The sequence below is a fragment of the Cebus imitator genome, unplaced genomic scaffold (genome assembly GCF_001604975.1).
Source record: "Cebus imitator isolate Cc_AM_T3 unplaced genomic scaffold, Cebus_imitator-1.0 Scaffold276, whole genome shotgun sequence".
In the NCBI taxonomy this organism is placed as follows: Eukaryota; Metazoa; Chordata; class Mammalia; order Primates; family Cebidae; genus Cebus; species Cebus imitator.
This window is the reverse complement of record NW_016107591.1, coordinates 3060881-3070173: the sequence shown is the minus strand read 5'-3', so window position 1 is coordinate 3070173 and position 9293 is coordinate 3060881.

Sequence of the window (9293 nt, the reverse complement as noted above, 5' to 3'; positions counted from 1 at the left end):
TTACTTTATTATTTTAGCGAATTTTGCATATTCATTACAATATTATTTTTAAATATATTATTACCGTAGCATCTTTTTGCCTGTCCTTTCTTTGTTTCTATGTTAACCCTGTATTTGAAGTTGACAACTAATGATTCAGGAATACTAGTTACTCTAAATGTGTCATTTATTTGCCAAATATTATTAGAAATTATTGTTTTTATTACCATTCATTTGACAATAATTACATTAGGCCCCACTTCAAATGTAAAATAATAAATAGATAAATAGACGGATTTAGCAAATTGAAGCGATATCTTGGAGGATGACAATGTAGGTCAAGAAAGATCGAAATGTATCCCGCATTACTGCATTCTATTTAAGCATAACAACTTTAAATTTAATAGATCTCCTTCTAATAATATCTATTATTTAAGAATTCTAGAACGTCTTAGATTGACAGGCATTTGTGACTATTCTTTCTCTCCATGCTCAGGGAAATATGATGCACAGATCTTCATAGGTCTGTGTAGTGCACTCATAAGTGAACAATTCAGTGTGCTCAAGAGGTTTGTGTACTTATTTGTTTGAGCTTAAAATGATTTTAATCCTCCTCAAGTACTAATTTGCTGGCATTGTTAGCAGATGTGTTTTCCCCAAATACATTTGGCATTTATTACGAACTTGTAGCTAAGTGTCAAAAACGGGTTTCTACAGTAGCATCCTCCATTATTATTTCTTTATTATCATATGTATATATGTGATATCTATGTATATTATATAACAATAATATCTATCTAACTACACAGACACATTATATATGTGGAGAGAGAGAGAGAGAGAGAGAGAGACAGAGAGAGAGAGAGAGAGAGAGACCGTAAATTGAGCCTTTTAAAAAGAAATCCCATCATTAATCATTGGATTTCTGTACTAATTAATCACATTAATCGAATTTCATCTGTTCCTGAACCATTTCCTAGTTAATTGCCAATTTTGCTCTATTTTGTTCCTGAACATTTATTAGCCCATTTACTATATTTATTAAAATGCATCATCTTGAGCTTATCCTCCTTTTATAACTGGCTAACTAGCCTTTTTCAATACTTACCTTTAATCTTTTTTTCCTAATACCAACACATATTTATTTGTGTATCATGTGTCAATGATAAAGTTAAAATTCTTTGTATGCTTGCGTGGATCTATCTTATTTCAATAAATTTAACTCTTCAGAAGAGTTTATTTTTTTGTTGTTTTTGGAATATTTGGGAAAATATGTTGTAACTATGACTTTGACTTAAAATGTGATTCACATGTTGTATCACAGAAAAGCATGGAGCAAAATAAATATCAGCAAGGTTTCTGCTACATTTTCTTCAAATAATTTGATAGTTTAGGTCATACATTTACATCTTTAATATATTTACATCATGTATGGTTGAAGATAAGGGTCTAATTTCATTTATTGCAAGGTAAACAACCAGTTTTTTCAGCATCATTTGTTGAAGAGGCTATCCTTTCCACATTGTGCAATTTTGACGCCCCAATTGAAAATAAGTTGAGTTTGTAATTGCATATTTACAAACAGAGATAATTTTACTTTTCCTTTCTGATGTGGATTTCATTTCATCTTTAATTTATTTAAGTGCTCTGATCAAGACTTCCAACACTTTTAAAAAGCAGTTGTAAGAGTGGCAACCTTGTCTTGTTCCTGATCTTAGATGAAAATCTTACAGTTTTTCACTGTTGAGTGTGATGTTAGCTATGGACTTCTCTTGTATGGACCTGACCATATTAAGATACATTCCTTCTATATCTAGTTTGTTGAGTGCTTTTACTATGAAATGGTACCAAAATTTATCAAATGCTTTATTTTGGCATCTGTTGAGATGACTGTGTGATTTCTACTCTTCATTCTGTTAATGTTTTACATTACAATTACTGATTTGCATACACTTAATTATCATCATATCTCAGGGTTAAACCTCACTTGATTATAGCGTATGATCCTCATAAAGTGCTATTGAATTTGGTATATTATCATTTTGTAGGTAATTTTTGGATCTATTTTACTTAGGGATATTGACTTGTAATTTTCTTGTAGTGCATAGCAAAGGAAATAATCAATAGAATAAAAAGACAACCAACAAAATGGGAAAAAGTATTTGCAAAATATACATTTGATAAAGGGTTAATTTTCGAAATATATAAGCATCTCATACAACATGTTATGGATGGAATGTTTGAGTCCCTCCAAAATTTATACATTGAAATTTAATCTCCAATTGGATGGTATTATGAGGTGTGCATTTGGGATTTGATTTAGTCATGAGGGTTTCACCTTGTAAATGGAACTAGTGCCTTATAACAAAGACTCCAGAGAGCTAGTTACTACCTTCTGCCATATGAGCTTACAATGAGAAATCCCCCATCAGAAGCCAACCATGCTGATACTCTAATCTTGTATTTCCCAGCCTCTGGAATTATGAAAAATAAATTTCTGTTATTTATATTTCACTCAGCTTATGGCACTTCTGTTATTGAAGTCCAAATAAACAACTCAGTAGCAACTCAATACTAAAAAACGAAACAAAAAACAGAAGACTCTTCAAGTAATCCAATTACAAAATGAACAAAGACCTTGAACAGATATTTCTCCAAAGAAGTCATATAAATGGCCAACAGGTATATGAGGAGATGCTCAACATAATTGATTATCAAAAGAATGCAAATAAAAATTACAATAGAATACTACGTTACACCTTAGAATGACTATAATAAAAAAAAAAAAAAAAGTATGTGTGAGTATGTGGAGAAATTGGAGCCTCAGTACCCTGTTGGTCATGGTGTAAAATGATACAGCTGTTATGAAAAATAGGATGTAGTTTCCTAAAACATTTAAAAATAGAACCGTATTATCTAGCAATATTCTTATTGGTTACATGTCCAAGATAGCTTTGTTTGTTCTTGCGGCTACAACACAATTCCTGAGACTGGGTAATTTATGAAGAATAGTCATTTATTTTGTTACAGTGTTGAGGGCTGGGAAGACCAAAATCAAGGGACCAGTGAATTCAGTGCCTGCTGAGGGCTACCCTCTGCATCCAAATGGTGCCTCTTGCCACTTCCTCCCACTGTGGAAGGGATGAACAGCTCCCTTGCACCTACTTTATAAAGACACTTATCCTATGCATGAGGGCTTCTCCTTCATTACTTAATCACCTGCTTAAAGCTCTGCCTCTTAATACTATCACATTGGTGATTAAGTTTCAATATATAATTTTTGAGGGGGCACATTTAGATCACAGCACAAAATAATTAAAATCATGATCTTGAAGAGATATCTCCACTCCCATGGTCACTGCATCATTATTCATAATAGCCAAGATAGGGAAGCAATCTAAGTGTCCATTGATAAATAGATTTAAAATGTTACATATACAAACAATAAAATATTATTCAGTCTTAAAAAAAAAAAAAGGAAACCTTACCATTTTCAATAACATGGATGAACCTGCAGGAAATTATGATAAGTGAAATAAGCCAATCACAGAGTGATAAATACGGTATGATAAGCCAATCACAGAGGGATAAATACTGCATGATTCTACTCATTTGAGTTATCTATAACAGACAAACTTACACAGTTAGAGAATACAATAGTGGTTGCAGGGAGTGGGCAAAATTGAGACTTGTTCAATGGATATAAATTTTCAGTTACGCCAAATGAATAAGTTGTAGAGATTCTCTGTACAACATAGTGCCTATATTAGCAATATGGTATTGTGCATTTAATCTTTTTAAGAGAATATAACTCATATTAAGAGTTTTATTAAAGAGAAATGAAAATAAAGACACACAAAAAACGTAAACAACAACCCAAATAAAACTAAAAAGACATAATTAAACTTGGGAGGGTGATGTTTATGTCTATTACTTTATGTGGTGATGGTAAGAAAAATGTTTTCATATGTCCAAACTATTCACATGATGTACATTAAATATGTGCAATTTGTGTATATATCAAAATAAAAGTGTTCATATATATATTGGAAAATTCACAAAAAATTCATAATAATGTATATTTTCCAGCAAACTTATTGAGTTAATTTGTTGATGGAGCTGGAGAAAAAATTGACTTTTTATATGAATAAAATTTGAATTGTTTTGCCTTTTACAATGAGACTGAATTTATACATTGAATTTATTAATTTGAAAGAATATATATATAAATATTGAGTGGATAAAAGAAAAATGTAATTCAGAAAAGGTAAACTCTGTGAGAAAATTTTAAACCTCATAACAATTTTATTTTCTCCTACTGTCCCTACATTTTATTTTAAAATGACATATTCATTATCTCTCTAAATAAACATAAAATATTTTAATATAAATAATTATTTAAACAAATGACCATTTACATTAAATAATAACATAGTGATAGTTCCGTGAGCTTAGTTAGTACTTAACAAGGTATTTATGCACTATAGTCCAATTTATAGCTGACATTAATGTTAGTAATATAAGGCTTAAAGTCATGTTTCTGTCATTACAATACATAATATATATAACAAGCACTTGCAAAAACTAACAAATATTGAATATATATAAATATATGTATTTTATATATAAAAAGAATTTGAGGAAGATTATGGTTTTTATCCTATTTTCTACATATCTAAATGCCTTGCCTTTTAATTTTCAGAATTAATATTTATCTTTTGAAATTGGCCTTCAGGCTCAATATGTATTTTCATAATTTTCTTTTTAAATTCTAATAGCAAATTCAAATATATTGGGTCATTTAATTATCATTTTTTTCTAATTTCACTGCTAACTGACAAAGAGGGCAGCCTTTTTGTATTTTTTACCATCTTTTCTGAAATCTCTACTTATTCTCATTTTTGGAAAATTTCCTTTTTAATCATAATCTAACTTGTGACTTTTTTCAATGTTGACTTGGGGTTAAAAATATTACCTCTATAATTTTGTCTTATACTCGTGGGAAAAATTCCATGACTATTTATTATATCCCTTTAGAACTATTTTGTGTTCTTTTTAATCCTAGCTTATTAATTTACATGTATGTGTTAGCAAATTTTTACAAAATATTTCTCCTTTGAAAAAACACATAATAGAATTACATACTGCATAGGAAATGAGAATCTTAACCTATTTATTACAATTTTCTGCACATCTATATCACTTTCCCAGTCTCATTTCTGTTAGTTGTGGTTATGGGACTGAGCTGTAGCAAAGGGAATGTCATTAGAAGCCATAATGATCACTTCTGGTTTTGGCAGCACCTCCTGGGGAAGAATCACCTCCTCTGAGAGATTCTTCACCTTCTTTATTTAATGCTTTTGATAGATTCAAGAGTGCTAATGCAGGGGACTCAGGCTTTTAATACAGGGGAAACAAAATGGGGAATTGGATGTGGGTCCCTGTATGGTTATACCAAAGACTGGTCACCTACAGGGAAAACCCACTTTGGCCTTCCAAGAGTAAGAAAGAAAGAAACTCTTACTGCATTAAAGCAATACATTTGGCTGTTAATATGTAAATACAGTAAATCTTTTTCTTACGAATATAAATAATACATTAAGTCACCGTAAAATTATCTTCATGGGATTATGTGTTCCTTCTATCTTCCCCACTCCTTATAGTTCATCAAATCTAAGGAATAAAGCTAATCCAGTTTGGACTCATTCAACAGAATCTCTACTAGAAAACTAAAGGAAAAACAAATCTGAAATACATTTAAAATGAGGCTACTTTAAAAAACTTTAAAGCAGATGAGATTTATAACTTAGGCTTAGACTCTTTAGCTGGTGTACTTTATCAGCAACAAGGATTGTAGTCCTTGTAAAAAGGTCTTTTCATCATACTCAAATTAAAGTCAAGTTGGAACTGCTGTTTTAGTTAGCAGAAGGCTCATGTTTTCTAAGAACTTAGTTCTTTTCTTCTCTTTGACCATGGAGGCATAACTACTTTTTCCTCTGGCTCACGGTTGAGTTGTATTTCTGCTCATCCACTGACCTTGAGATTCTTCTCCTAGATGTTTAAAAGTAACTTTAATAACTGAACCTGAGACTTGAAGTGATTATGACATTTTTAGAATAGGCAGAAACTTTGTATGTAAAATGCAAATGAAATAAAAGGCACACTATGTGTGATGGTCATTTCTATGTGCCAACTTGGTTGGGTCACAAGGTGACCCAAATATTTAGTAAACATTATTTAGGGTGTTTCTGTGAGGGTGTTTTGAGGTGAGATTAGCATTTACCTTAGTAGGCTGAGTAAAGCAGATTGCCTCTTAGTGGACTGAGTAATGTGGATAGGCCTCACTCAAATCAGTTGAAGGCATGAATAGGAAAAAAATAAAAAAGGCTGGCCCCCTATCCTAAAAGAGAGTTATTTTTACCTGATAGCCTTTGAAGTGGAACTTTGTTCCTTTTTTGCCCCGACTTCAAATTCAAATTGAAACACTGGCATTTTCTGAGTTTTGAGCCTGTCAACTGTTGGCTAGAATGACACCATTCGTTCTTCAAAGGCGTGGGTGTCAAGCCTTGCTCACACATCCTACAGATCTTGAGACTTGACAGACTCCATAATCCCATGAGCCAATTCCTTATAATACATCTCTATATGCAGAACTATCAATCTACAGCTATAAATGACTCTATCTGTCTGTCTGTCTGTGTATTCTTTTGGTCCTGTTTCTCTGAGAACCCTGAGTAATACACTATTCTAACACAATGATCCTTAGAAGAACAGTTGGCAAATATAAAAAAGCAAATAGTGTTTTGTGAAAGTAACTATTTATAGAACCAGACAGTTTTAAAATTAACTGAATTCTATCATTAGTATAACAAGGGAAAAAAAAACTAAAGTTCTTTTATTACTAAAAACTATTCAAATTGGGGTGAGTATTAAAGAGATTTTAATCTGTTGAAGAAAATTTGGCACCTCACTAATTAGCTTCTACAGAGAAAGAAACCTATAAGTAGAGAAATAAATCCAAATGAAGTGAAACATTATTAGAAACATCATTGGTTACAATATGTTGATTATTTTTTTATTTCAAAATGTCACCCAGTTAAAAGTGATACTATCTTATCAGTCAATTCAAGAAATAAATCTTTTTTGTTTATTTTTACTCAACTATTTGATAATATTGATTTAGCGCACTAAATGTTGGGTACTGAGAGTCAAACAATGTATAAGACACAGAACCTTCTTTCAAAGACACGTAAAATTTGGTAAAGATAACTTATATTAAGAAACCTAATGGGAAAAGTGAGGCAAAGTGTTAGAGAAAGCACAATTTAAAAAAAATAACAGGAAAATTCTACTAGCCTTGGAAAAGAAAGTTCAGAGAGGTTAAGAAAGGCTGTTTCAGAGGTATGAGTGGAGTCTAATAAGACAAATCAGCATTGGTTTGGTAGACAAGATCTCAGAGTGTCAGGCATCAGAAATGTAGGAGCATCAAAATATACAGAGACTTGAAACAAAATGCCATATACTTGGAAGATTTTAAGTTATGTGTAAATCTGTGAGAGGAGATAAGGTTGTAGGTGACAAGGTTAAAATATAGGCATCATTAAGCTTTTGTATGCTTTAGGAGACAGTTTTTTTGAGTTTTTTTTTTTTTTTTTTTTNTTTGTATTCTACTTTAGGTTCTGGGACACATGTGCAGAACTTGCAGGTTTATTACATAGGTATACATGTGCCATGGTGGTTTGCTGCACCCATCAGCCTGTCATATACATTGGGTATATCTCCTAACGTTATCCCTCCCCTAGCCCCCTACTCCCTGACAGGCCCCAGTGTGTGATGTTCCCCTCTCTGTGTCCATGTGTTCTCATTGTTCAACTTCTACTTTTGAGTGAGAAGACGTGAGGTTTGGTTTTCTGTTCCTGTGTTAGTTTGCTGAGAATGATGGCTTCCAGCTTCATCCATGTCCCTGGAATGGACATGAACTCATCCTTTTTTATGACTGCATAATATTCCATAGTGTATATGTGCCACATTTTCTTTATCCAGTCTATCATTGAGGGACATTTGGTTTGGTTTCAAGACTTTGTTACTGTGAACAGTGCTGCAATAAACATATATGTGCATGGGGAGATACTTTTTTAAAACAAATCTCTCAACTGTTCTTCTTAGTGAGATAATTTTGTTTAGTCAACACATTGTGAAATCATAAGCTTGAGGGATGGTTGGTTTTCTTGCTACATGTAAGAATGTATTCATTTTCTCCTGGTGTAGGCATTGGCATGAATGGTCATATTGACCAATATTTGAAGGTAAGTTAACCAAGAAAATCCTAGGAAGATTATGCTTTCAACAAAAATTAACAAAAAATTTTTGACTTGTTCAACATTGCCTGAATTTCTGGATTCTTTTTAATCCTTTTGCTTTTGCTTGAAATGAGGCTGTCATTGTTCTGAGCTCTCCCTTCTTGTATTACCTTGATAAAGCCTTACAATGACCTTGACAATTCTCTTCTGTGTTTGATCTTCTAATCTATTTGCCTAGAATCAAGGATTTGTGGTTTGTTCTGGGAAATTGTTCCTCTTTCTAGCTATTTTGTCACTGCATAACACACAGTGCCACCTTTTCTATCTCTGACATGAAGAACCTTATTTTTGATACCCACTTTCTAAGCCAGTGCTATGCATTTAGATATTTTGTAATGACACCTAATTCCTGAGGCCAGCATTCTGCATTACTAAGCACAAACCACATTATATTGCAGAAACAACAATAATGGCAACAGAAATCTCAATAGATTTCTATAACCAAGTTTATTTTTAACTCATATGTGGTTGGCAGGTGATTAGCAACTCAGCCATTCTAGAATGTCAGATCATAGAGGGTTTACCATCTTTTAACTACATTACATCACATGAGGCATGCAATCACCTCCATCATAATAGCAAGGAAAAAAAATTCTGGAGGTAAATGATGAAGTGTTTCTGATTCTTGGAGTTGAGAAACATTACTTTTGCTAATATTTCATTGTCCAGACCCTTTCATATGGCTTGGAAATTTAGAAACGGAATTATATAACGGAATATTATTATTATATATTATATAAATATATATAAATATATATTATATAAAACGGAATATATAACATTCCATCTCTCATAGGAATGTTATATATTTTATTCTACTAAAAATGATTTTTGTTATTTTTGTAGGTTTTTGTTTGCTGATGTTATAAATATTATCCTAATTTCCATTAATCTATCAATATTTTTTTCTGTTGATTGGTTGTTTTTCTTATCATCTTTGTGATGTTCTTCATG